The sequence below is a fragment of the Neopsephotus bourkii genome, unplaced genomic scaffold (assembly GCF_033783945.1).
Source record: "Neopsephotus bourkii isolate Nb327-2 ecotype Australia unplaced genomic scaffold, CSIRO-AGI_Nbou_v1 NB_450, whole genome shotgun sequence".
NCBI lineage: Eukaryota > Metazoa > Chordata > Aves > Psittaciformes > Psittacidae > Neopsephotus > Neopsephotus bourkii.
Window position 1 is genome coordinate 252,990 of NW_026900952.1, and position 27,616 is coordinate 280,605.

Genomic DNA, 27,616 nt, shown 5'->3' on the forward strand with positions numbered 1-27,616 from the left:
CAATATTGCTGTAGCCCATGATCGGCAGGCAGAGATTGGTTTGGTGTGGTTTGATTTGGTTCAGTTTGGTTTGTAACACCATGAGGCTTCTTCCTTTTTTACTTCGTTATCCACGTGTCTTGTCACACCATCTGGCAATGGATAAAGGCAGAAGAAAAGCTGGTTTGTGCTATTAGCCATTAACATGCTCCTCTTACCTTTTTCTCAGTGTTTTGTTTTGCTGTGGGCTTTTTTGAGGTGGTGGTGGTGCTTTTCTGGTTTGTGTTTTGGCAATTTTTGTTGGTTGGTTTTTGTTGGTTTTGGTTTCTGTTCACTACTTCTCTGTAACATTGCTAGACATAGCAGTGGATATATATGATAAATCTGTAAAAGCTGTGAAAACACTGGTGTATTCCTTTCAGTTTCCTTAGTGTTTCGAGGTGGGGCTGGCCGAGGCAGAGAACTGAGTTTGACATTTAGGAGCCATTCAGTCATCACAGGTACTCGGGTGTTTCCAGTGAACATTATAACATCACATATGTCTCTCTAAAGCTAAGGCTTCTGGTTTGTGACTTTATGTGTGAAAAAAATCCCATAAAAATGCAGATAAAACCCATATAAGGCTACCAAGTTGTATAACAGCATTCACAATACTGCTTCAGATCCACATTTCTACCAAGGATTAGTATTTGAATATGCGCATTAGGATACCAATTAAAAATGTATCTGATTTTTGGCCAAATGTGCTTTTCTTTATCTGAGTGTAAATTTGGATGGTTCAGTGAGCAGTGCAGATGTAGTTACAGGCCACAAAAAGCACTGCCATTATGTTATCTGTGAATAAAAACTGATTGCTCTGTTTGACTCCCCAGTACAATGCCTATCTCACACCACAGTTGCTAAAGATACTTTTTCATGACTGAACTGAGTGGGGGTAATGTGAGTAACGAGTATAGAGAAAAGGAAGTGTTTTACTGTTGGCCTTATAAATAGTACTTTTAATAGGATCACAGAAAAGCAAGAGAGAAAAGGTTAAAGATTACAAATTAGCTGTATAGACTATGTAAGCCCACTATAAATACTAAACTTGCAACCAAGGTAAAACACTGGATAGCTGTTAGAGCACTTGTTGCAATTGCAATAAAAGTGGGTGTAATTTATCTCAATGTTGAAATCAGGACTGATCACTGTCTTTCAAACAAATAAAAATAGATGCCTTACAGAAATTCAATTTTTTTATGATCAGTTCCACTAATTATTCATATAAAATAATTGTCTTCAACTGATTAAAGTTGATTGATAGTCTTTTTTTGTGTAACTCTTTACCTTATCAATAAGTAAATCTCCTTCAACAATGAGTCATTTTAACTCTTATAGTACATTTTTTGTGCAGTATTTACTAAACTGACTTAAAATTAAGCTCAAGTCGATGTGCTGTGGTAGATGAGAAATATGATCTGGAATGATTTTGCCATTATACATTCATAACAACTATTAATTTTAAAGAATATGACCCTCAGCCCGTTCTCTTTAATCAGGGAAGACTCCCATTAACATTCCCTGTCAGTACTACACGAGTCAGGAGTGAAGTGTCAAGACTCAGATAGTGAAGTCATTACATAAAGGATTTGGAACTATCTGAATAGAAAATAAATTTGATACAAGCAAATCTCTGTATCTATGCTAAACTACCCAGATTTTAAAACTGCAGGCAAAATACAAAAAGGGTGCTTAAGAAGTGACTTCATATAGTCATGTGTATAAAAATAAATAAATTAACCAATGTTAAATGTAAAAATGCTAATAACATTCTGTAATTAATTAGGGATTGGGGTATTTTTTGCACAGATGTATGCTTGTCATAATAGTAAGACTGCTAGAGCTATGAATTGATTTCTCTTAAGAAGGCCTTGAGCAAAATATATTCTTTAGATATATTTGGTAGAATGGGGATCACAAATGTTCCCTACCAAGTTGAAAGGAAAAAAAAACTCCAGCAGGGAGGTATGTGGAAGGTCTATTTGACATATGGATGTTTGTTAAAAGCAAAATACATGAACAGCCCAGAGTAAATTAGACCCTCATTTGTATGCCGGGAAATGAAATGTATAATGTTGGCATGCTTCTCCATTTGTTTTACATTTTTTATAAGAACAAATGTTTTTGTGTAGGCAGATGCACATATTACTGTAGTGGCTATTTAGGGTTGGGAAGAAAATATGCTTTGAGCTCATTTTATCTGTGGCTAAGCAAAAGTGGCAGGTTTTTTGTCTGTGTCTCCTGAAGAGTATGCTTTGGTTCAGGTAGCAGGCTTTGGGCACAGCACAGACACACTGCACAACTGCATGGGGCAGCACAGGCTGACCGAAAGGATCAGCTGTGTGGAGAAACGTTAGACCACCCATTCCTCTGAAATGGTACCCTGGTTTTCTGATATGAAACCAAGTAACAGAACAACATAAGAATCTACAAAGAATGAATATGCACTCATCTGTTGTTGCTGCTCCCAGCTTATCTAGTCCTTTTTAAAAAAATTAAGCATTTCCGAGTGGGAACCATCTGTAGTCTGTTTTTATTATTTGGTGTTTAATTTAGTCTTCCACTAATGCCTAGGCACAGCCATCCTTACTTATGTTGAATTATATTTCACTCCTCAGATAATTCCATTTATTTCACTGGAATTATTCACAGAGCAAAGAATAATTCCTATGAGTAATACTGACATTGCCCTGAAGTCTTCTCTAAGGCTGAACAGCCCTATCTTTACATGGAGTCTCTTTTTCCTAGTTGGCAGAGGAAAATCCATGGATTTACATCAAGGCAAGGAGAATTTGGGCTCTTAAAAAACAAGGATGACAAAATGTATCATAAAAATGATTAGGGTACAGGCACAGGCTGTCAGGCAGGGTTTTAGATGGGGTGCTGCGTTTTAAGGAAGGAGAAATGGAGAATTTATGAATTAATGAAGTAATTTTTAAAGGAATGGTATGTCACTGTTCTTTTTAACTTATGAAGGCCACAAGCAGGGCAGTGCTGATTGGCAGATGGAGAAGAGGCCAGTGGGAAAATGTGTGTGAAGCCACACATGCTGGGTTGCTACTCTTCCCTGTAGATGAATTTCACTCTTGAAAGATAAGTTAAATAATCAAGTTTATCATTTCTATTTCATTCTGTAATGCTCAACCATTTTTATTTTTTCTAAATTACATTAAAGTTAAGACTTTAAGACCCCAAGTGAGAACAGGGCCTCATTGTTCCACATAGAGTGAGAAACGGTTTTCATCTAGTCGGCCCCAAGGATGAAACAAGAAGTAACATAATTCCTTTTTTACAGAGAAAAACAATGTCGTGAATTGGGGTTGGAACTAGATGATCTTTAAGGTCCCTTTCAACCCAACCCTTTCTATAATTCTATGAATATACTGAGTAATCGAGCTTATACAAGAGATCCGTGTCTAAGCCAGAGTTTTCCTGTGTTCCAGTTCAGTGTATCAATAATAAGGTTGTATTTCTCATGTCACAGCACTCTGTGTTGTCAGCCTATTCACTCCAATATGGGGGATGAAGTGCCCACATCACCACTTGAATCTTTAAAAGGTTTTATGGCTTAAAGCAAGCATGTTGACAGTCTTATCCTGTGCTTCAGACAGCAGAGCGTTTTCTTCTGTCTACACTTCACAGCATGATGAGGTGTGGAAGATGAAACCATCTTTGGAAGTGTTCTCTCCAAATCATGTCCTTGGCCCTTGTCACTCCACAGTACAGAAGTTTGTGTAGATGATCTTGTCTGTTAGGAGATGGGTAGTGGCAAGGGGAGAAAGAGAAAAGAGCTCTAACCCGTTCTCTCAAAGCAATTTTTTTATTTTTTTAAAGGATATTGGTATTGCTGTGCTGGTGCAAATGTTTTTTAATATACAGAAAACCATGGATGCAGATACCTGTGTCATCTGGCTGGGTGCATCACAGACAAATACTGCTTGAGTTGAAAGCAGGACACCTGTGCAACCAAAATAGTGCTGTGATGTCACCTCTTCCTGCTATTTAATGCTAAGTGTGCACGGAGCCATCACTGCCACCCTGCTCCTTTTTACAGCAACAGACAGCATCTCACTCCAGGCTTTGTGTACACTTGGTAGCTAAAGATCCAGATGTGCTAGAGTGTATTTTTGCAGAAGCAGAGTTTAGCTCTGTTGCCAGCATTATCTAGGAGGATTACCTGATCTAATCACGCTGGAAGAGCTCAGGGAGGTCCTTCACAGCTTTCTGAAAGTTTGCTTTAATTCTGTGGGATTTGGCTGGCTTCTTGTTTACACACGTTGCAGGAGATCCAGGGTGCACTTCCAATATAATTATACTGGAAAATTATATTGCGTTATTTGTTAATAAAGGGGCATAACTATGTCTATAGAAATCCATATTCTGGGATATAGACCATTCACACATTTTTTTTTAATCACGAGTAAATTCCAGCATAGTCTGCTGCAGAGAAAATATTGTGCATTTGTAGCATAAACCTGTATAAACATTATTGTAGTGGGTTCCACGAGGGACAAGGTTTTAAATATAAGGCAGCATTCATCAGATATGAAAGACCTGAGCATATTTTTTTCCCTATTTAAATCAGCATAGCTCAGAATTTGCAAACTCTTGCTTATGTAGATATTCCCCTGAGATCTTCAGAAATTAATAAACCCTGCAAAATACAGACCTCTTAGTTTTATTACCACCTGATTAGCTAAGCAGAGTCTAGAATGTGTAACTTAAATAAGCAGAAAATAGAAAACTAGATTAATCTCCAGCAAATGCCTAGAAGGAAGGAGATACCAGCTTTTGCAGGATATTTAATTTGCTGTAATTTATGTAGCACCTTTAAAGACAGCAGAAGAATAAGCCTATGTGCTTCCACATGCTGCCAGAATTGGCACATACTTGTGCTGTTCAGCACCTGAGGTTTGATGCTACCTCTCAATTCTTCCCCATTCAATTCCTGATAATGCTTTAACAAATCCAGTATTGTTTTTCATTCAGCAGATTCTTAGTCCTCTACCAGGCAAGTCAAGAGCCTCTTAAGTCCTTTTGAGAGAAACAAGTACATATGACGTGGTTCCTGCAAGGCTTCCTGTATTTTTATGATCTTCCACTCTTCCCAGCTGTGGAAGAAAGATCAAATGCAAAGGAAATACCTATCTTCCTGCAGAGCCCTGGGAGAGATCGGTCCAGAAACACAGATCAAAAGCTGTAAGCACTCTCAATCCCTCTTCTCCTTTTCTCTAGTAACACCGTTATACATGCTTGTAAAAATGGCCAAATGCTGTTCTCCCACTAACAGTAATGTTAGGATTTCTTTTTTTCGCTGTTCAGCAATTTGGAAATGTGCAAATGGCAGCCCTTGACCCTTTCTTCAGCTAGCTCCAAAGATACTCAGAATTCCCATAAAGGATCTAAATTTTGAATTTCCATTATATTCCTGCAGTCCTGCTTACTGGTCTGTACTGGGAAATACCAATGTGCTTATTTGGGTCTAGTTTGCTCTGGAGCCTCCCCTTGAGCGACTGATCTGTGTGTTTTTCAGCTAGTGCAGGGCACTTCATGAATGTGCCCATCAGCTATTATTGTGCAGCTTTTTGTGTAATAGCCTGGCTTGGCAGTTTTCCCAGATGTGCAGGCAATTGTCCTGATACTTGAACTGAAGTCCCCTAAAGGAAAGTACTGCCTCAGGTCTCACTGAACAGTATCCTCAGTCAGGCTGAAAGAGCAACTGTTCCTAAAATGATGTCAGTACATGCAATTTCTACCCTACTCATGTTTAACAGAGTTTTGGAACTCTTATAGGGTTATGTGCTTTAGCTACAGCACCTCAAAATCTAGTATTGCATCACCTTTATGTAGCTACAGTCCTATGTAGGTAAATAAACCATTACTAAAATAAAGGACAAGTGAAACTTAGTAACTAAATTCTAAGGGTTTTTTTCCTCCCACATTTTTAAATATGTAGCTTCTTTGTGAAGCACAGATCCTCTTAAGGATTACATGGTTATTTCAGCATTATTGATTATTGTGCAAACTGATCACTTCCAACATGTCGATCTACCTGTTCTTTCCCAAGTATCTCCCATTTGAAAGAGCTTAAGAATGCAACAGCGAGCAGAGATAAATCACCTCCACAGGTACATTATGCCAGTGGAGAATTAGAAGTCAGTTTAAGAAGCATCTTGTCCCTTCAACAGTAGCTTGGTGTCCTGAGAAAATGACAAAATTCCTGTAACTGGGCAATTATTGCATTTGTCAGTGCCAGCTGTTAGGTTTCTGTATTTAAAGCTATGGCTACATTCAACATATCAAGCTAATGCTATCATCTACTTCATTTTAGTATTTTGATTTTAGCATTTTTATTATGTTTCCAAAGTAATGGCCAGCAAAGTCACAAATTTTGTTTGAAGACTAGTGTATCATCTTATACATGTCTACGCTGGATAAAATTGCACAAGCCTAGCGACAACAAATAATGGCTTGGAACATGTACTTATTGATGTGTATGAAATGAGATAAAATTAAAGAGACACAGAAGAACAGTATCTCAGCTGTCAAGAACAGTACAGCTCAATATGCATAAGAAAGACTCAAGTTGTAATTACAGCTTTAAATTGTAGATAAATACTGGTTCTTTTTTAATTCTAAATCACTTTTAGTTACAGAGTAGGAGACCACTTCCTTTGCTCTTGATTTCAGAGGATGCAAGCTCAGGCCTGAAAATGATTAAAGAACTGGCAATAATTTTTTTTGGTTTCTCTAGTCCTGGTTAATCTAGCGTATCTAGAGAAATCATTCAATGATTTCGCCAGGAATTGGGGAAAGGGGAACTGCAGAAAAATAGATGTGGTCTTTAAATAAAAGCCTTTTATAAAGTAATTTACAGACTGATAGTCTGTACAAACTGGTTTATAGACTTACTGTTGAATAGACTATAACAGCACTTCAAGATCCACACCTAGGAAAGGATCATCCATATGTCGGTGATTTACTGCAGCTTGGAAACCAGTTGCAGTTCTGGTCCCCCATTTCAGAAAAGCTGTAACAGAGCTGGAAGAATTCAAAGGAGGGCAGGAAAGGGTAATCAGAAGCACGAGAAGGTTTTCATTTTTGGAACAACTAAAACTCTTGAGTCTGAAAAAGCAGTAACTTATGCAGAGGGATGACAGAGCTAAAAACGTGAGTAGCATGGAAAGGAGCAGACTGTCCACTGCTGCTTTTAATGCAAGAAATACAGGGTATTGGATGAAACTGACAGGTGGCACATCAAAAAACAAATGAAGAGATTTTTCATGTAAGCAAGGTTCAAAGCATCTGCAACAGGGTATCACAGATTTCAGGAGCGCATGTGGGTTCAGCTGAAGACTGGACAAAGTCATGGAAGGAATCTAGTGAGATGGTGCAAACTTGCCTCAGAATGTCTCTGAGCTCCCAGGGGGCTGGATAGTGGAAATGTGTTGTATCTTTCTCTGGGTATCTGCGCTTTGCCGTTGAAAAGAAACAACGCCGAGCTACACAGACCTTCCAGGGAGAGCCAGTGCAGCCACTCATATGTCACCCAAGTCTCAAAAAACATTTAGCCTTTGCAGTTTCCATCACTACTTATAAAGGAATGTGTATAGGTGATTTAGGTCGACTGTCCAAGCAACAGGCATTATAATGTGATTACATTTTATTGGGATATTATTATTTTTATTTAAACAGAAAGTGAATATACTTTGAACTCGGTAATTTAAAATAGCTTTTAGGAAAGTTCTGGAGGTGTTTCCCTGCACAACAAAACAACGAAGTATGTCAGTCTACATTGCTTCAGTACTATGTGAGTTCTACAGGATCATGGTTTGAATGATGAGCCCTTGTTTGAATGGTAAGAATCTACCTGAGACCTCCAGGTTTGGAGACTCTAACCCTTTAGCTGCTATTATGCCTAGGTTCTGTCTCATGCTTCTTTGCGGCAGTCTTTCACAGAACTTCATAATATTTAAGATCATTGCTGTATCATCTACCCTGGAGAGAGTTCTCTGTACTGTCACAGAAGAGGTTCCTTCTGCATAATGCACTGTCTCCAGCTACAGCCAATCTGTTAAGCAAAATCTGAGCATTATTTCTGGTGGTATATTCAATTCCAATGTATCTTTCCATTCTTGAGAGCGTATCATTCTCTGCTTAGAAACCTCTAAATTCAAAATCCAGAAACGCCCCTGCCACTTGCATTTTTGAAGCTTTATTTCTCCAGTACTCTTTCTCGTCTCTGAGATATGGCTCAACCCTTCACCTTTATACATAATCATGGAATGGTTTGGGTAGGAAGGGACCTTAAGGATCATCTAGTTCCAACCCCCTTACCATGGGCAGGAACACCTTCCCTTAGGCCAGGTTGCTGGAACCCCTGTCCAACCTCACCTTGAATGTTTCCAGGGATGGTGAAGTGTCTTGTCTGAGCATGATGAGGATTTACTTTGCATCCTGCGATTCCTGCAGTTTCCTGACTATAGCATATCCAGCTCAATCATTTGTATCATGCCAGTTTTTTTCACTTTGTGTCCAAGACCTCCACCTCACACTTTTAGTTAAACCCCAGCATCTTGCCTGAGCTCTTTCTCACTCTACACGCAGGGTCTCTTTAAGTGCATTTTACTTACAAATAACCGGATCAGATACCAGGCTGACCTATTGTACCAAGGCAATTTTTTTTTTTTTCATTTGCCATGTTTTTGACTACCAGATGAAAAGCTTTCAGCAATTCCTTACTCTTTTCATACAACACAAGGTTTTCAAAGTGTGCCGTGCACACCTGCAGATGTCTCTTCAACTGAAGCCTTGCACCTCCGTGCTGCGCAGCCAGGCCCCGCACCCTTACCAGCAGGGACTCCCCTGGGCCACGCCACAGACACTGCCGCTCCGAGGCCCTCCCGACGCCCCGAACTTCGAAGAGAGGCGTTGGGCCCAACCTCTCGTTCTGAGCCGTGCTCTCCTCTCCTGTGCGAACCACCGGGTCAGCCCGTGGGGATCACAGCCGCCCAAAGGCGCGCAGACGGGCGCCGGGACGATAGGGCGCAGCGCCCGGGCACCAAGTCTCCGGGCAGCTCCCGCCCGCCGTCCCCCGCCCGGGGCACTCCGGGCCTCGCCCCATCAGACAATGGCCGCCCCCTCCCGCCCGGCCCGTTCACACACACACACATACACATATACCTCCCCCCCCCCCCCGCCGCGGCGAGCCCCTGCTGCCGGAGCCATTCAGTTGCGACCGATTGCGATCGCGGCAGATGGGCTGGATCTGACAGCTCCGCTCCTCCGCGGGGCCGGGTGCGGAGGGGCCCGGCCATCGCGCTCCCCGCCCCGCCGAAAGTGCCACCCCGGGCGCCCGCCCGCCCGCCCTCCCCAAGCACATGTTACGCGTCCCGCGGCTGCTGCGGGAGCGGGAGAAGCCGCTGCGGCGGAACAAAGCGGAAGAGCCGAGCGGCGGCGGCGGGGCGGCCGGCCCGGGGGGTGGCTGCTGCTCTGCCCAGGCGGGGGCCGGCAGCGGGCTCAGCGTCCCGCTGGGACGCGCTGCCCCCGCCCGCCGCAGCATGCCCCACCGCCGAGCAGGTAAGAGTCGGCCGCGCAGCGCCTCCCATCCCTCACCTGCCCGCCGCCTCCCGCCCGCCCCGCCGCTCCCGCCGTCTCCTCCCCTTCCCCGGCTCCCCCGCACCGGCCCGGGGGGCGCGGGGCTGCGCGGGACGTGCGCGGGGACGGGCGGCGCCGGGCGGGGGGAGGCACCTGCCGCCGCTCCTTGCCGCCGGCCTGGCCTTGTCCCCGCCCCGCCGGCAGCGCAGCCCGCGGCAGCCGAGCCGCTGCAGCATCGCGCGTGGAGGGCGGGCTGGGTCCCGCGACCGCGGGCCGAAGAAGCCCCGAAACCCCGCTGCCGCGGAGACCGGGCTCCCCGCGCCGCCCCACGGCCTCTGCCCGGCTTGGAGCCCCGCACTGTGCCTGTGCATGGCCGGCCCTGCCGCGGAGCTCTGCCCCTCCTTAGCCAGAGGGGAGCGTGCAATACGCTTTTTTCCTTCTTTTTCCCTGCTGGAGTCGCATGGGGGAAGCCGGCGGTGTCTGCGTTTGAGTGCGCCCTGTTGCTTCAGAGGCAGAGGGTTTTCTTGTTCTGTGACTCTGGCAGGAGCATCCTGAGGAGCTTTATTTTATTATTATTTTTTTTTCATGTCTGTTTAAAGATTGAGTCCTTCACACTGCATAAATCACTTTAAGGGAATTTTACTGATGGAAGAAGTACATTAGGCAGAAAAGCGATGTTTCCGAAATACACAAAGCAATAGCGTGTAAATAAAATGCAGAGTGCTAAATGACCCACTGCTGTCTGATGAGGTGTTCAGTTGTTGATTCTGTTTGCCTTAGCAGGGTGTTAGATCCACTCTCCATCTTCTGAGGTGGGTTTACCTGGGAAGTGACTGAAATAAGGTAGAGTAAGTGTGAGTGAGCTTTGCGGTTTTCCGAAGGAGAAAAGCAAAGCCACTTAAGCACCATGTTGTTGCTAACTATTTTGTACATCCGCAATTCTTTTTCTCCATGTAACAACATCGAATTGGCTCCCTAATAGAAATGGTTTATGAATGTCCACTCTACATTCCTTAAAACCTGTTATTCCAGCTAACCCCCTTGTTTATCATTAAAAAGTTAACAAAGTTCTTAACAAGTGAAGTAACATCAAATAGACAAGTGATTCACATCCGAGGGATTGACTGTATGCATTACTGGATTGCAGATAAGCTGTGTAAGTAAACAGAAGTGCAGTGCTCTGGTATTGTGCATGACTATGGAGATATCATGGGACTTTTTTGCTAGTTAATAGCATAAGGCTGCACGGGAACTGTTTGATCTGCAGGACTTTTGCTTGGAAGTAGTTTACTTAAGGTTATTACACTCTGTTTGGAGACTTGTGTTTGCTGGCCATTACTGCATTCTTATCTCCAGGCTTCGCAGAGTTACAGGTTAGCAGGTCAATAAAAAATTGCACTGAAATGCTGGAATGGGCAGGCTGGATTTTTAAATGTGGTTGGGGAATAACTAGGCAATAATCAGAATGCTGAAGAGTTTTTTTCAGGGAATTTTGATGCTGGTCTTTGGTGGTGGACCAGAAATAATTCAATTTTTCTTCTTTGAATCCACAAATATTTTTCAATTTCTTGTTAAAAGATGAAATAAATCATATAAATATTCCCTTTGGGGATAACGTGATCGGTACTCTTAGTTGAGTTTCCCAAGACTTAGTTCCTTTGGCTGGTAAACACTGGGATTACTGCCACTGGCGTTAGATGAGGCTTGCTAGTAGTGAGAATAAAAACGTTACCAGGTCTCTTCTGCTGTTGATTTACGTGCTTTTTTTAAAACTTGAAATTAGGTGTGTTGCGCAGGGAAACAGCATGAAAAAGTACATTGTTTAATTGCTGTTGCACTACAAAGACGCTAATAAAATCTTGAGTCAATACAGGTTAGAGTGCTCTCAGAACCTGTTGTGACCCAGAGGATTTCAGATGTGCAGAACAGAAGCCATCGCCTGATTGTGCTCTTCCTGCCTGGAGCCCTGCTTGTTCTTGGGGTAGCTGCAGTGCACAGCATAATCCCCATTCTGGCAAGTCCTTGAAACTGGTGATTGACTCTGTACATGGAGCAGTTCCATTCATGTCACAGCGTACAATTTACGCGGTTAAAGTGAGCCATATGGTGCGTTCAACACAGCGCGGTGGTGTGCGATCATTAAGGATGAATTGGAGGTTCAGTGCAGAGCTCTGATAAAAAAGTGAAAAAAATCAAAACTTCAGGATGGTTTCGGCATCTCTTGTGTACTTTCTTCTTTAGCTGAACATTGTGGGCAGGAGCATTATATGCTTTAGCTCAGAAATAGTATATGTGCTATGTTTTGGCTTTTCCAGTCTGGTCTGTTGGTACCTTGGTGGTTTGGAGTGTTTCTTAGGAAGGTTATCAGCACTTCAGCTTTTTCACATCTGCATTTTTGCTATTACTTGTACGTAGCACACGCAGGTTCTTCTTGCTGGTGTTAAGTATGAATGTATGGCTTCATAGGTATGAGGTGTTGCCTTCTTTCTTAAGCAAAGAATCCTTCTGTAGTAATTATTACTGCTTAACATTCACACTTATATGCCATGTAGGGTTAATCACAACTGTTGTAGCGCGTCACTGCTACACTACTGCTTGACTTTGCCAGATAAATCCCTACACAGATAAACTCAGCAGCAGCAGCAGCCAGGTGTTGTGCGCAAATCCACTTCTTACACTGATTAATTTTCCATATAAGTTCCTGATTTTGCAATCAGTTAGACACCTGCTTAACCTTAGAGTTACAGCATTGAAATAGATATGCTACTCTGCATGAAAAGTTAGGCATGTGTGTAGTTTTTCACAGGATTAAAGCTTGCAAAGAGGTGCTGAACAAAAAAAAAAAAAAAATAGCCAAATCAAAACAACCTAAACTCCTTTTGCTTGTCTCCTATCCTCAAGAATTATGATAGGTACCTGCTACTTGTTTGGTTGTTTAGTTAAAATGTAATTGCATAGTGTTATGGAGCTGGCTTGGGACTGGTATTTAAAATGTAGGAATTGTGTTTCTGCTTTTGGCTTATGTTTCCATTGAGGTTTGAGGCTTCTTTTTCCACCTGAAACTGAACAGTGGTGAAGTTCAGATTGACAGAGCACTAGCACAGAATTGCCATTGCTGAGAAATCAGACGATGAAAAGGCAATTATAATAGTATTTGTGAAAGACACCAACCAGAAACCTGATAGTTTTGGATTTATATATTGCTTCCATACTGAAGGACTGGAGGAATTACTGTAGCAAAATTTATTGTTTCTAACTTTTTGACATTTCAATCTTATTTTTGTTGTGTAAAGGAAGTTCCTAAGGAGGAGGAAAGAATTCATACTGTTAAGATACTGGATACAGTGGATACAGTTCTGAGCTGATGTGGCCGACTTTTTTTTTTTTTAATATTTTCAAATGATTTAAGCATTAAGAGAAAGACTTCTGGGTGTTCTGCCAGCAGGACTCATATATGCAGAATTCCTCTAAAAGTCAGAGACCCTGGAGTTCTCTAGTTCTTTGGGACTTTCTTTTTTTTCTATACTTTTCCCTTGAAATGAAGATGGGAAGTTTTCAGGAGAAAATCTTTAAAATACAGGAATTAATGGCTCATAAAGGAGAGTCAAGTACTTCTTACACTGTGGTATGTGCACTGACAGTTCACATCTGAAACATAAATTATTCCTCAGAATAATCAGAATGCGAGTAAGATCAGGAAAAAAATGCAAGACGTAGAAATAGAAGTTTGACATATCACAGAAACAAAGTTTTCAACACTGTTGTATGCTGTCAGAGAACAAAAAGAAATATTCTTCTTTTCTCCAGCTTGCTTTCTTAGGATTTCTCTTAAATCTGTATGGTTCTGAGTATTTTAGAAACATTTACCAGTTGCTTTTCATGTACATCTTTGTTACATCTTCTAATGACTTTCCTTGCATTATGTATAAAGCCCTTTAAATAGACTCCTGGCTCCTGGTGGCCTGTGTTGTTCTAAATAGACAATGCAGCTGCTCTCTCATTATGTTCACTTGAATCCTTCGGACTTTTCAGTTCTTCTCTGTGCCAAGATTATGCCCGTGTTGTTCGTCTAGGCCACTACAGGAAGCTAAAATCCTTATCCCATTGTGTATTTGATGGTAACAAAGTTACTTGCGACTGAGTATACTGCTTCCTTATTCTGAGTGGTTCTTTATTTCTGAAGATGAACTATATGCTTAAAACCTTTAGAATTCTAATTGTGGGTTTCGTTGCTGTAAGTACAGTCATTTCTATGGCAGTTGATGTTGACCTTTATAGAACTTTTCCTCTATTTCTTTCTCTTTGAATTAATAGCATGTGTACCTCTTCTCCATGCCCGCTGTGTATATGTGTTCCAGTGTATATTCCTGATCTCAAATATAAAAGCCACCTTGCAATTTGTGATAACCTCGATGACTTACTTCTGGGTCCTGAATAAGAACATAGCTGCATGAAATATCCGAACAGGAGAATGTAGGCCAAACCCAGTGCAATAAACACATCTTTGTGTTGAGTCTGAGAGAAGCCCAAAGCTATTCAACATGTGGTACATCTTGGTCTTCTTGACATCTGCAGTAAACTGATTCTGGGTGGCTACCAAAACCGAGATTGAGTGATAATCATTCCTGTTGGTGTTAATGGGAATCTTACATGTCAGCTTTCAAGTATATAAAAATATTTCTTCGTGCAGATAGCACATATGGTAATGCAGGGAGTGCTGCTGGTATCTGAGTTCTAGATGGGTATTTGTTGTTCGTGAAGAAGGAATAATTTGATGTATGTTTTAGTGCAGGGTTCTCTTCCATGTAACATTGACTTCACTACTGCTGCTAGAATTTGTATCCTGTAGATGAATGAGCTAGTGTACAGTCATCATTTTCAGAATTACTTAATGTAAATGAATAATTACAGTATTGTAGTATGCTTCTATGGTTTGATTTTTAGTTTTTTAAATGTTCACCCTTCTTAGAACAAATGTATTTACATTTGCATTGTCACTGTAGTAGCAGCCTATCTGAGGACTCAGTAGGTGCATTGGTATTGTCAATTGACATGGCACAAATAAGAAAAGAATCACTGGGTTCCTTTGTGGGTCCAGGGACACACCTTCACTTTGTCTCCCAGTTGGCCCAAGAGGTTGCACCAGCTGCTGGTCCTGGGCACACAGCAAGGAGTCAGCTGCTGGGGACCTTGCATGTACACTGTATCTGGGGTACTCTGGTTGTTGCTGTGGTGCACAACTGCAGGAGAGAATCTATAAGATATTAATTTTGTGCTCAAGGCCTTAAATGTTGATGCCAGACAAGTTTTCACCTTCAAATGCCATCAGCACATTAAATTACTAGTGCAAATGCACTTAGTGAACTAAAATATGATCAGAAAGAATGTCTGGCCCAAAACACTCCTGTATGTGTGAAACAAAGGACAGCAAATAATCAGAGAAGTAGGCTACAGAGTACAAGGAAAAACGAGGAAACATTGGTCAGACAGCAGGAGTAATCAAGAATCAAGACTTCTATTTGTTCTCAAAGTCTGACACTCTCACAGTATTAGATATCTGAGGAGCTCCTTCAGAACTGCTAAGACTATCCATGGCAGGCATTCTGTCTTACAGGTCTGTATCTGACTACTAGGTAACAGGAGCCTACAAACACCGATGTCTTGTAACTTGTGAACATGGACTGCCTCAGACCAGACTCCATATCTGAAAATGAGAAAGACCCAAAACATCCCTGGTTTTCCAGCTCTGGACTCCCTGTAAAGGGGCTCCTGGTTTGAGCTAGGATATCTGGGGCTTCATGGTTCCTTGATGAGGAGCTGGAAGTTGGGTCCTGAAGAATCCAGCCTCATAACAGGTTGAACACTGGTTCTGGTATTTTGTTAGGAAAGACATTGGCAACAAAGGGCAAGGATGAGTGGCAGTCTAGACTGTGTTCAGTGATCCCAGAGAGCAAAGTAGTACCAAGGGTAACTGTTGTAATTTTAAGCCAGGAAAGACTGTAATAGACATGTATGGCAAGGAAGAGGAACCAGGGCAGTAGACGTGTATGGGTGAGAGCAGGGACTGGGAGATTGACGCCATCTTGGCAGGTGAGAAGGAAGAAGCTGGCCTCATTGGATTTTGACTTACTTCCTTTTGGAAGAAAACAGTGCAGTTGTGTTCAGGGAGAGAACTGCAGGCGTGCAGGAATTAACCGAAAGTAGAAAATACTTAACTGCAAAGGGATATTCTGTTCTGTTTGAAAAGATGTGTTAGGAAAGTGTCAGAACTAAAGAAATTGAAAAAAATCTGCAGTGGAACAGGCTGTCGGCTCTTGGGATTTCTGATACAGGTGTTACGAAGTGTGAAAGCAGGAGTGGAGAAAGGTACTGGGATCTGAAACAGCATTTATCTCAGTGAGGGAGGAAACCAAAGTTATAGAACTGGAGTGTGGTATTAACAGATGTTAGAAATCTTTTGCTTTACTGGGACTTGTTTTCTGGGGTGGAGATAAGTTCGTCAAAGAAGGATCCAGTTTTTCATAGCTAGTTAAAAATATTTGTCATAAAAGCTAATGCTGTAACTCATTGGTGTAGCATGCACTTAACATGAAGCAAATGATGACAGTGGTCCCTGATGGATTTACTTCATAGAGGAACGCAAACATGCTTGGGTATTTATTGTTCATTTTTTTGGCTGATTTTGGGTTTTGTGCGAGGGTGAAGGTTGGAAATGTTGGGATGAATCAGTATCTGAGTTTCTCTCTCCCTTGTCATTTAAAGGCTTTTGTAAGAAAGATTTATAGCAATACTTAAATAAATATTATTAAAGTCTGGATTATTCTCCTTAACATCTTCACTCAGCAGTGGTGTAGCAGTGATAGTCTTAAGGATGGTAAGCAAGACAAAGTTTTCAGTCATGGGTGACTCTTTTGAGATTAACATGGGAAAAGAAGTCAGGCTTTTGGCACATGAACCCTATTGTCAGTTCTGTTAATCTCCTCTTTTTCATGATGGCAGCATGTTTTTGATTCAGATCCAAGTAGTTGAAACATAACCTGGTTTATTTCATAGTAGCTGGCACATAATAAATAGTTCTGGTGTGTTTTGCTGCAATCTTACACTGATAAATCTAGGAAAAGGCAGCAGGTAAATGAACAGGAACTATTGTTAGAGCTAAAATATAACCTTTAGTTCCAGTCAGGCATGGTTTTATCGATGCAGAAGGGGATTTAAGCATGGCATGGCCCTCTTTCCTGCAGTCCCCCCAGTCAATATTTCAGATGCAGAGTTCCTACATGACAGGGTGAAATCACAGCTCTACAGCTGGCTGGCTGTGCCCTCTTCCCATTTGGATCAGTAGTGAATTTCTGTCAGCCTTCAGAAAAGTTGCCTCCTTTTATTTTATTTATTTTATTTTTTTTTTTACAGTGATACTGCAAAATATCCCATCAGTGAGGTCTGGGTAGGGAATGTGAAAGCTCCTTTCCCATATGGTGCATTCAACCAGCAAAACAATTTGGATTAAGACTGCATTAAAGGTCTTAATTTACTTTTGCTAATATGCAGTGCAACGAAATGCATATTTCTGAGAGACTGCATCTGCTGCTTTATAGAGAAAGCTGCTTGACACAGCGCTAGTTTATTAAAAAGAAAGAACAGACATTAATTGCTAGATCTTTAATAAATGCAGATCAAAGATCTTCCTCCCTCTAGTAAGAGAAAGAAGATTAAATCTGTGGAAGTTCATATAGTGCCTGAAAGACTGGTGAACATCCTGGCTAAGGTTACAGGAGACAGACTGGGGATAGCCAGAAAAGTCCATGTGGACTTTCCCTGGGGCTGGCCCTGGGAAGCTGTGGCACCTCTCCCTGTCCGCCCCAAAGGGATGACTCTACTGCCCTGACGAGGGACTTGCAAAGGTCATCATTTTATCCTTAGCTGTGAGTGAGAAAAAATGCAGCAGAGAACGTGCTCTTGGCCTGATTGATATTTATAATAATCCGTATTGGTTTAATGGCCTGAAAACAGCATGATTGCCTTCAACTGAAGATGAGTTGGCCAGTGTAGAAGTTGGTTTAGAGAAGTTGGTTTAGAGAAGCGTTATCTCCAGCAGGCAAAATGGAGCTACACCAACACTGCAAATCCAGCCTGCCTGCTTGTGCCTAACCTCTTACGAGCAGAACATCTTGAGGTAAGGAAGAGATAAAACATAACTTCTCAGTGAAAGTAGCAGGATGGAGATATAGTCTTCCATGAGTAAAGGTGATTGTAACCTTCGAGCTAAGTTAAATTTTACAGTTTTGTATGTATCCTGTATTTTAGGCACATGCCCTGTTTTCTAGTTATGTTCTGCCAAGAGGCATAGACTTTTTTGTATGCAACAGTAACTGATTTGTGGATGCTCAGTGGTTACGTGGGTAATTGCCAGCCCAGTGCTTCTTTTGGTACATTACCCTGGGAATCATATACTGATGTTAGGTTTCCGCAGTGTGCTTTGAAATACCAATGTGTAAAGCCAGATCCTTTCAGATGTTGCATTTCCATAGCCCCAATAAACCCACACCCAGCTATTGTCGCATGGCATTGGGGAAGAGTTGATTCTTGACTGAACATTAACCTGGTCAGTGTAATTCTGTCCTGCCTGGGTAGTCCCCATAAGCCATGTAAGAATTCCTGATGTGGACAGAACAAGTTTTCCAGAAAAAAAGGGGAAAGGTATCAGAGTACCACACTGTTGCAAAAATTGTATGCTTGGGTGAAATGCCAGCTTCTGCAGAGATGGAAATGTACATACATGTGAGGTATATATGCATGCTCCAGCTTTCTTCCTTATAGGCAGGTTTCTTAACAACTGAAATCCTTCACTTTGGAAAGATCTGAAATCTTTTTGAATACCATTCTGGATGAAATACATATTTCTTCAAAATTTGAGAGCCTGATTAGTGACCTGTGATTGCTGTTCTTCAGGAACTTTTGTGTGGTTGGCAAAGGAAGTTGTCACATTTGCAGTAGTCAGCCTCTGGCTCATTTGTGTCTTACTTTTTGAGAGAAACCCCCTTCATAATCTCTCAGCATTCATAAAAAATTATGACTTTTTCAGACTATATTAGAAATCACAGCTTTTGTTCAGACTGACTATATGGGACAAAACCCTTCTAAAAGCATACAAGTCTCAGTTAGTGAAATGTGACAGTTAAATAAGATCAGGGATTTCTTCTTTGGCTGCAAGTATGACTAAACTATTTCTATCAATGATTATTAGGGTATTTTATATAAAGAAAATGGGTTTGCACATTGGTATTTGAGGTATCTGTCTAGTTTTACATTTTATATTTTCTTTGTTACAGATACCATGATAATTAATGAGTACAGTTCATAAGACTCTGTATTACCTAAGTCTGTGATAGTACTGTGATGTCATATCAGCTTTGCTTCCTAAAAAATCAATGAATATTTTGCTCTAGCTAACATGAGCCAATGTTGTAGAGGTTAAGACTGCTGCCACCGACTAACCCAGTGAAAGCAGCATTTTGATTTTTTTTGTGTTGTACTGGGATGAAGGCCAGTTGGCCTCTAAAGATAGTTTCCATAGCTACTGTCCCACAGAGAAAGAAAATGCTGCCACAGCATTTTTCCTTTGGACCTTTATGGTTTTTATGCAAGCTGTCAAGACAATTAATTTTCATCAGATGTATTGGTTATTAGCTGGTGAAAGCAGGGGGCATGGGTGGGTGTGTATGATGAAAAAGACCATTAAACTAAGTAAAACATCAAGAGATTTCTTTATGTATACAATATGAATGCATTTGAGATTTATAAAATCCCATTACTGCAGCATCTGATATGCTAGAATGCAATCTATGCCTGTAAGACAGGGGCCTGAAACTGCACGACTGTATTTCTGAGAATAAGGAAGCCTGGCACTGACTTTCAGTGTTGCTTCACACAGGATGTTGTGATCTAGATTTCTAATTCCTTTAAAAAATGACAAAAAAAAAAAAAAATCCCTACCTGTAAAAAAAGCTCACAAACTTTCACTGGTTTGCAATCAAAATGATTTTTTTGTGCCTCTTTTGCATAGAAGAGCATAAAAGGGCAGTAAATGCCACAGCAGTATGTTGTGTAGAAACAAGTATTGAGTATGAGATGATTTCTGGAGGTTGGCATGGGTAGTGTCTTCATTTCACTCTGCAGTAAGGTTTCACATCATGCCGTTTTGAAGGTGGGTCTGGTTCTGAGTCATTAACATGTGATTGTGTTACCAGCCCAAACTGCACATTTCCTCTAGATCGCTGAGGCAGAAATAAGTATTTGAGTACTCAGATCGTAATATTTGAGCAATTTGTGTGAATTTATGACACCTCATTCTCTCTGAGTGAAATAATGGAAGGGGCTCTGTCTGCTCTGTGTAGTTACGGATCCAGCTGCTGTTACTGCACGCCCAGCCAGCCGCCATTCTTTAACCTCTTCACAGATTTTGATGTCAGCTCTCACTCCCCAGTTTTGTCCTCTTCTGGGATGTCAAGGGACAGTATGCAGGCATTACCAAGTGGCTTTGATCGTAGTCATTGACTTGGGGGGTCAAACCAAGTTTGCTTAGGATAGCCATCACCAGAACGCACGTATTAGAATTAATGAAAACTTGTTGGCTTCAGCAGTGTAAAAATACCAGTAAAAAAGCAGTGTGCTTTGGTGTACTAGAGAAAAAAGGATGTGGAGGAAATAAAGCAGAGGTGTAGAGAGGATGGGCATTAGGGGCTACAGTTAAATAGGTGAAAACATGGCTCTGCCCTTTAGTGCAGCCATTTGATGGCTAACCAGTGAACTCCTGGGAAATCCTCTGACCATCGAGGAAGGAGCAGACTTGCAGCCTCAAATTGAAAAACTCCAGCTTGAGCGTGGTGGTGGCTGGAGGCATCTACCTAAGATGAGATAAAACTCCGAAGGGTCAGAGGGGTATTTTGCTTTGTGGTGCTTGAGAGCAATTTCTTCCTCTGTAGTAAAACTCTGATTTTCTGGCTGTCCAGCTAGGCATTCGCAAGTCATTGTGTGTGTCTGAGGCTACCTGCACTGTAGCTGCAAGGGTTGCAGGCTCTCAGGAGTCATCAAAGTGTTGGGACAGGCATTAAGAGCCCAGGTGGAGGATTGTGGCTAAGGCTGTAGGAATGTCCTGCAGATCCCCTGCAGCTTCCAGTGGGTGCCCAAATGGTCCCAGGGGCATAGGAAGTGGGGCTGAGCCCTGCCACTGCTGATCTCCCACTGGCTGGCCAACCCCAGCCTGAAGTAGCTTCTAAACCCTGCTATCTCTAGCTGTAGCTATCCCACTCCATCACCGTCTTTCTCTTAAAAATCTGGGCGAGTTATTTGTCTGGGGTAACTCAGCTGATTAAATACATGTCAGTGGATATGCGCTGACTGAAACCAGCCATCTGTCTGCCTGTTTGAAGCATTAAATTACTGCCTGGTATGATGGGCATAATTTTCTAGTACTTTTTAAGTACTTTTCTTCATTCATATGTTTGATGGTCTGAGGTACTTGTTTACTTACATTTTCTTCATAAAAGGAAAGTTGACGGATGTTATTGTGGGGAATGCTTTAAAAGATACCACTGTTTTTTAAGAGAATACTTATTTGGGAAACCTTGTAGAGCATGATCTTTATATTATGGGGGAAAATGGAAATTACTCAGTATCTACCTAGAAAATAGTCTTCTCTGTCACTTGCAGTTCTGAGAGATTGGAAGCTTTCTATTTTTCAAGGAAAGGTTTAGTTTTTATAGGTGCATAGGGAAGTACTGTCTGTCAGTAGGTAAAGTCTTTCATAATGTTTTCACAAGACAGTACTGGGGGAAGTACCTGTTGCTAGACCCTGTGTACCTTGTGAGTTCATCTTTTCCTGCATCTGAGATTGTGACAAAAGCATGAGCATGATAACTAAAATAATGCTAAATTTAGTAAGTAGCTGTGCAATCATCTAACGCACTAGGGCATTGTATTGATGCCGAGTTGAGAACTAGCCAGGAAGGAGCTGCTAGTGCGAAGCCTTATCTTAGAATCATAGAATCATAGAATAGTTAGGGCTGGAAAGGACCTTAAGATCATCAAGTTCCAACCCCCCTGCCATGGGCAGGGACACCTCGCTCTAAACCATATTATCCAAGGACCCATCCAATCTGGCCTTGAACACTGACAGGGATGAAGCATCTTCATGGCCAGAGCCATCAGCAGGGCAAAACCAGACCCTTGTGTCTTGGTCATGCATTCTCACTGACAGAGTGAGATGAAGGGATGAATATGTGGGTATTTTGTGCAGACTAAAATCCTAGCATTTCATTTCCATGTAAAATTAGGTAACAGCTTTCAGTGTCAACTGTAAAAACTGTTTTTACATGGTGTGCAGTAATGAGCAGGTACTGGTTTTATAGTAAAGAATAGTACACAATCCAGAAACATAACTTTTTTTCTGCTTCACTGGAAAAATCCTTAACATGTCTTCTAGGAAACCTCCCAATGGCAGACAAAACTAATTAAGACAATATCTTTTTAAGAAAATTATGTCAACATGGAAGTATCTTAGCGTATCGAAATACACTTGTTCTTGCAGCATGATGGAAAGGGAGAAGCTATGCTATTCTGCTCTGGGGACTTTCAGAATGGAAAGTGAACAGCACAAACGTCTCTTAGATGTTGATCCTCTGAGTTTGGAAAAGCTCTGAACACCTCTATAGCAATTTAGGCAATTAATAGCATATATTCTGTGTATAAAAGTGCTTTCAGTTCTTTTTGCACTCTTGTAAAATGCTGTTAAGAGCCACTGTTACAGTTTTGCTAATGAGCCCTGTGTGTGGAGGAGATTGCTTCTGTTGGTTTTGTCTAAAAAAGCTGTGAATTACTGGTGGATGCTTAAGTTGGTGCTTATTGCAGACCCATTCTGATCCTTTGAATTTAAGGTAAATATGTATCCTAGATTTAAGCAACAACAATTCAAAATGCCCATGTGTGTATTTTCTGTCAACTGTTTTGACCTCATAGGAGCTAAATTATGGCCGTATAATGACACAGGAGATTTACCTGCAAAGTTTATCACCAATTTTTGATATGGCCGTTTTTCTTACTCTATTAACATAGGCACTTAAAGTGTGGTTCTAGTTTTATGATCTCTAATATCAAGGTAGCTTAAAATCAAAATTTGGATCACTTAATTGGCAAATGTGCTTTACGGGATTTCTTTTCTTGTTGAAGCTTTTGACTGGAATTAAATTTTGAACTAATCAATACCTTGATTTGAAAGGGACTTTTTTCCTGATTCTGTAAATGAGGTAACACTTGTGGTGATGCTTCATGAGCATTGTATGTGAGTTATATTTTGCTTCTTACCCAAGGTGATGTAGCTGACTCAGGTGATGACTATCGTAAGTCATTTTAGAGCACAGTTCATTACCCAGATTCTCTGTGCTGTGAAAAATGGCAAGTGGCTTTATTCAAACATCAAATTGGATTCAAACATGCTATTTCTTGTGGAAGCTTGAAAAATGCATGTTTGCCTAAGCATCTTGTTGAAAGTCAGAATGCTGAAAATCCTTCTATTTTAATACTTCAGACGGTTAATATTTTAAGTATTTATTAATATACATTTAATATGTTTGGAAATGCCTGAATGCCAACACATCATAATCCTTACTCAGCTGTATCTTTTAAATTACTTGGTTTGTTTGCTGAAGTTGAACTTCCATTGAAGTTGATGCCATTTGAACTTTGAGAAGCAGATCTGGCTGATGTCTTTCGGGAAAAGAATTTAAAATGCTCCAAGAGGGTTTAGTTTGACTGGGGTTTCTTGAAGGTGTTTGTTTCCTTAATTTAGGTTTTAAACAAAAAACAGCTGTTTTTTTTAGATTGTGTTTACTTGTAAAAAGATGGAAGTACACTTATTCGTATGGTTCTGTGATAAGATTCTCAGTCACAGCACTAATAGTTGGATAACTATTAAGTATCATTTCTGGCCCAATTTTTTTGAGCTGTACTAGCTGTAGCTAAGTTTCATCTGATAAAATTTTTCCAGTTAATAGTCAGAGAGTGGGTTTTAAAGGTGTTGTACTGAAGCAAGTTTAAGTCACCACATGTGAGGATTTTTAACCAAGATCAGTAAAACAGCTTCAACAGCACAGGTGAATCTTGTGCCTATTGTTATTCAGTCTTCTGTGTTTCATTCCTAGGCAACCACTGAGGTTGTGACTTGACTGTATCTGAACTTAAATGGCTTTATAAATACATGTGAAAAGTGTCATTCTTCCACTAATGCATCTGATGTGCTCTGGATTACACTGTCAGTGCTGTTAAGTGTTAGACTGGTATAATACATGGTAAAACTGTCATTGATAGCGTAGTTTCTCCATCTCTGCTTGAACATGTTGGAAAACATTTTGCATGTATTACCATATGCACCGTCCGTTGTTTAAAGTGACAACTATAATTTCTGTATCAAAATTAATCTATGCATGCCAGCCATTGTTTGGTTCAGTACAAACAACGCTCTGAGGAGCTCTCTCAGCCTGGGCTGGGGTCCCTGTAGATCTACCTCCTTTCAAAAGCAAGTCTTTTCTTCTCTTTTAGGTCTGCTAAGACACGGAAGCTTGAATTTGAGGTTCCAGTTAATCATCTAACTTGTCAAAACTTGTCATCAGCCAGAGGACACTGCCTTTGACTTTTTCTAGTCTTTTTTTTTTAGATGGAGTGATAGAAGAAACGATTCCATGTTAATGATAGAATTAATTTTGTTGTTCCAGAGCTTCATGAGTATGAATTTGTGTGTTGTTACTGAATGATACTTCAAAGTGACTTTCAACAAACAGGTTTTGTTTGGTTTGTTTTTATTGTTTCTTTCTGGCATAGTGAGATGTGCTTAGAGAATGTTTAAGGCATACTGAAGCATGTTCCCTAGCATGGGGGAGGACTGAGGAAACAATTCCAAGGAAATTTATTGTGATACCACTTTAAAAAAAATAAATAATAAAAAAATCCTTGTTACTAGCCTTCTTCTTTTTGTCACTTCACAAATCTAGGAGGTTACTGAAGGTCACAAAGAGCTTTATAGAAAAGTCTGAGTTACCTTCTCTCTCCAAATCTTTGCAGTCAGTGATCAGGGTCACTTTCCTGAATCTGAAAACCAAGTGGTAATTCTTGCCAATTGGTACATCCAAAATGCATTTTATGTAGACATTTGAGAAATGCTCTTGGGAAATAATTATTTCATTTATTTTATCTGTCACTTGCTGGGAGTCCAATTGGAAGGCGCCTCCAGGGTCTGTATTGCTGTGAGTGGCATGCTGTGCCAGTGGCTGTTTGCAGGTGGCCCAAGAACCAACTGTTGCACATCATTAAATGACCTGTGGCTCATTAAATCATCCGTTTTACATTTATACTGAAAGCAGATAATTTTACAAAAGATGATCTTGGCAGTTTATGTCAAATGTCCTGCACTTTCAGAATTATGAAAATGGATGGATATCTGAAATTATTTTCATAATTGGTTTAATATTTTTCAACACAACTATAAATTAAAATGATTGAATTGATGAACTAATGCTTTTAATAATAGAGATTATGGATATGCACATGTAAGATAGCTATGTTATAAATTTGGCAAATATTTAATGTCTTTCAGCATATATGCTCAGTATTAATGATTCAATTTTATGCTGCAAACCATATTTCTGACATTTTACTAACATTTATTCCCCCTCATATTGGTTGTTTCAAGGTGTATTTTAAAAAATCTTATTTATCTTGTGTGCATTAATTTAGTTTTTAACTCCACTCCCTTTGCTATTTTCTTGTTGGGCACCTGTAGTCTCCTGTGTGTGGCTCCTAAACCCTGTATCACAGATTGGAAATTTAGAAGTACAAACGCAGAAGCTATATGGTTTATATGTGGGTGTTTTCCCTTTTATAGGGAACACATGTATATATACATATATATAGAATCACAGAATCATAGAATAGTTAGGGTTGGAAAGGATGATAAACTAGTTTCACCTATACCTTGGCCCATTCTGATGATTTCTTGAGTATGAAGTACTCTGCGTTACTGATCTATAATCCTAGTACCCAATGAATGCTCAGTCTGGAGGTGGACAGGTAATGCCCATGGAAATCAGTGCTGCTGTTCTGCTGTAACCCAAAGCTATATATAGGATTTCATTGTTCAGTTTGATTTCCCATAAAATAATGTGAAAAGAAATTCTCTCATCTCTCAGGTGAGCTGGCAGATGAAAACAAAGATGAGTTGGAACACAAAATGCTGCTTCAGGGACCTGATCCGGGTTTCATCTGCCTCTGGCCTTAAAATGGAGACAGTCCCCAGCGGAACAGTATTTCTGAGTCTTCATATATTAGTAGTATTCTTGAGGGTGCAAAATGAAATTACAAGAAACAACAACAGAAAAAGTTTAAGCAGTAAAGAAAAGGATTCTTTCTGAACAACTTTGATTCTCTTCTGTATTTTCTGTTTGCATGGAAGATCATTACAGATTTGCTAATGATTTGTGTCAGGATAGTTAGGTATTGAACAATTGCATACAATAAAAAAAAAAAAAAATAAGGGAGAGAGTAGTCCAGGGAGTGAAACAGAATAAAATCAGTTTGACTTTGTTCCTTATCTGCAAAAAAGAGACGCTTTCTCCAAGGTATTTTAATATTCAATTAGAGCAGGACATGAGTGACATCTGGAAGGTTACAGAGTGCACAGTTAATGCAGCTTGGAGAGAGAAAAGATAGGGTAAGTGCAGTCTGTTAAGAACTGAAGTCCTCATGCTGTGGTTTTACTGGATGGATAAAAACATATCACAGTATGTAGCATCCTGTCCAAAACCTGAGATTACAAGTAATACCAGGAATGTGTCAGGATGATCTGGGAACAGAGAAGTGGAAAACAGAGGTAAGAGATCAATCAGTAATGAAGCAAAATCAGGTATCTTCTTTGAATTGTAGGAGCAAAACTGAAAAGCTTTGTAGAAGGAGGGAGAAAAATCTACCTATATATTCTCACAACCAGACGAGATGAATGTATCGGGCAAAGCAGAAGGAAAGCTAGTTGTAAAGGCAGCAGTGGGATCTAAGAGTTGGTTGAGCTTAGTGTCCAAATTGTGTGCAGCTTTGTGTTTTGTGTTACATCCCATTTTAGTTGGATTGTACATTTGGTTTTTGTTTTTTGAAGCAATGAAGAAATCTGCCTTTTTATTACATAGAAATACAAGAGGTGGCTTAGTGGTGTGTTTCTGGGATTTCTGGTTTACAGACCCAATTGCCTATATCGTTCATCACTCTCTTGCGTATTTGTGAAGTTTCAGAACGTGGTAATTTTCTAACAGGATGTGCAATCAGCACTTTGCATGAGTGTTACCCATGGAATTAAAGAGCAATTAGGATTAAACGAAAATCTTCTGATACTGGTGCAAGGAATAGACACTCTAAAAAGTAATAGCAGTAGCAGTCTGCTGCCATTTCTTGCTGTTAGTTTATGTCTAAGTAATTTTGGTTATGAAAAAAATATTGGCATGATTTTCAGCCTTATGTGAAACAAGGGTTCTGACTTAATTTTCATAGAGGACAATGGTATGAATTTCAACTGGTACCCTCTCAGACAGCCTCAGGGGATAAGATTGAAGGAGTGAGAATTCTTTTGTGCTTTGATGCATTGGTTGGGAAAGTTACACTCCTGTTAAGGGTGATGCATTTCATGTTAATAAACAAAGATCGTTAACTGAAGACTGAAGTGCTGCCAATCCTGAATCTTTCATAAGCAATAAATTCTCATTAAAAATCCTTTAGGGAAATGCATATCCTTTCAAAAGAATTTCCACAGCACATCATCTCCATGTGACAAATCTCCAGAGAAAAAATATATATGAGCTACCAGTGATTGGGGATTTGTTAGCTCAACTGCCAAGTCCTCTGCAAAAAGAAGACCTTGTTTTCTTATTTCGTCTTTTGTTTTTCATTTTCCAAGGTCATCTTAAGTCCA

The 27,616-nt window shown here is 40.5% G+C and overlaps 1 protein-coding gene across 10 annotated transcripts in view; it reads left to right on the plus strand.

Moving 5' to 3' along the window:
- Positions 1–27,616, plus strand: part of NCKAP5 (NCK associated protein 5) — a 496,578-nt gene that overhangs the window by 229,099 nt on the left and 239,863 nt on the right. The window contains exon 1 of one of the 10 annotated variants that reach the window (XM_061349581.1): positions 9,274–9,597. The exons of the other annotated variants lie outside the window; for them this stretch is intronic. The gene's annotated coding sequence lies outside the window, so the exon portion shown is untranslated. Of the gene's footprint in view, positions 1–9,273; positions 9,598–27,616 lie in introns of those variants that run through there. 10 annotated transcript variants of the gene reach the window in all.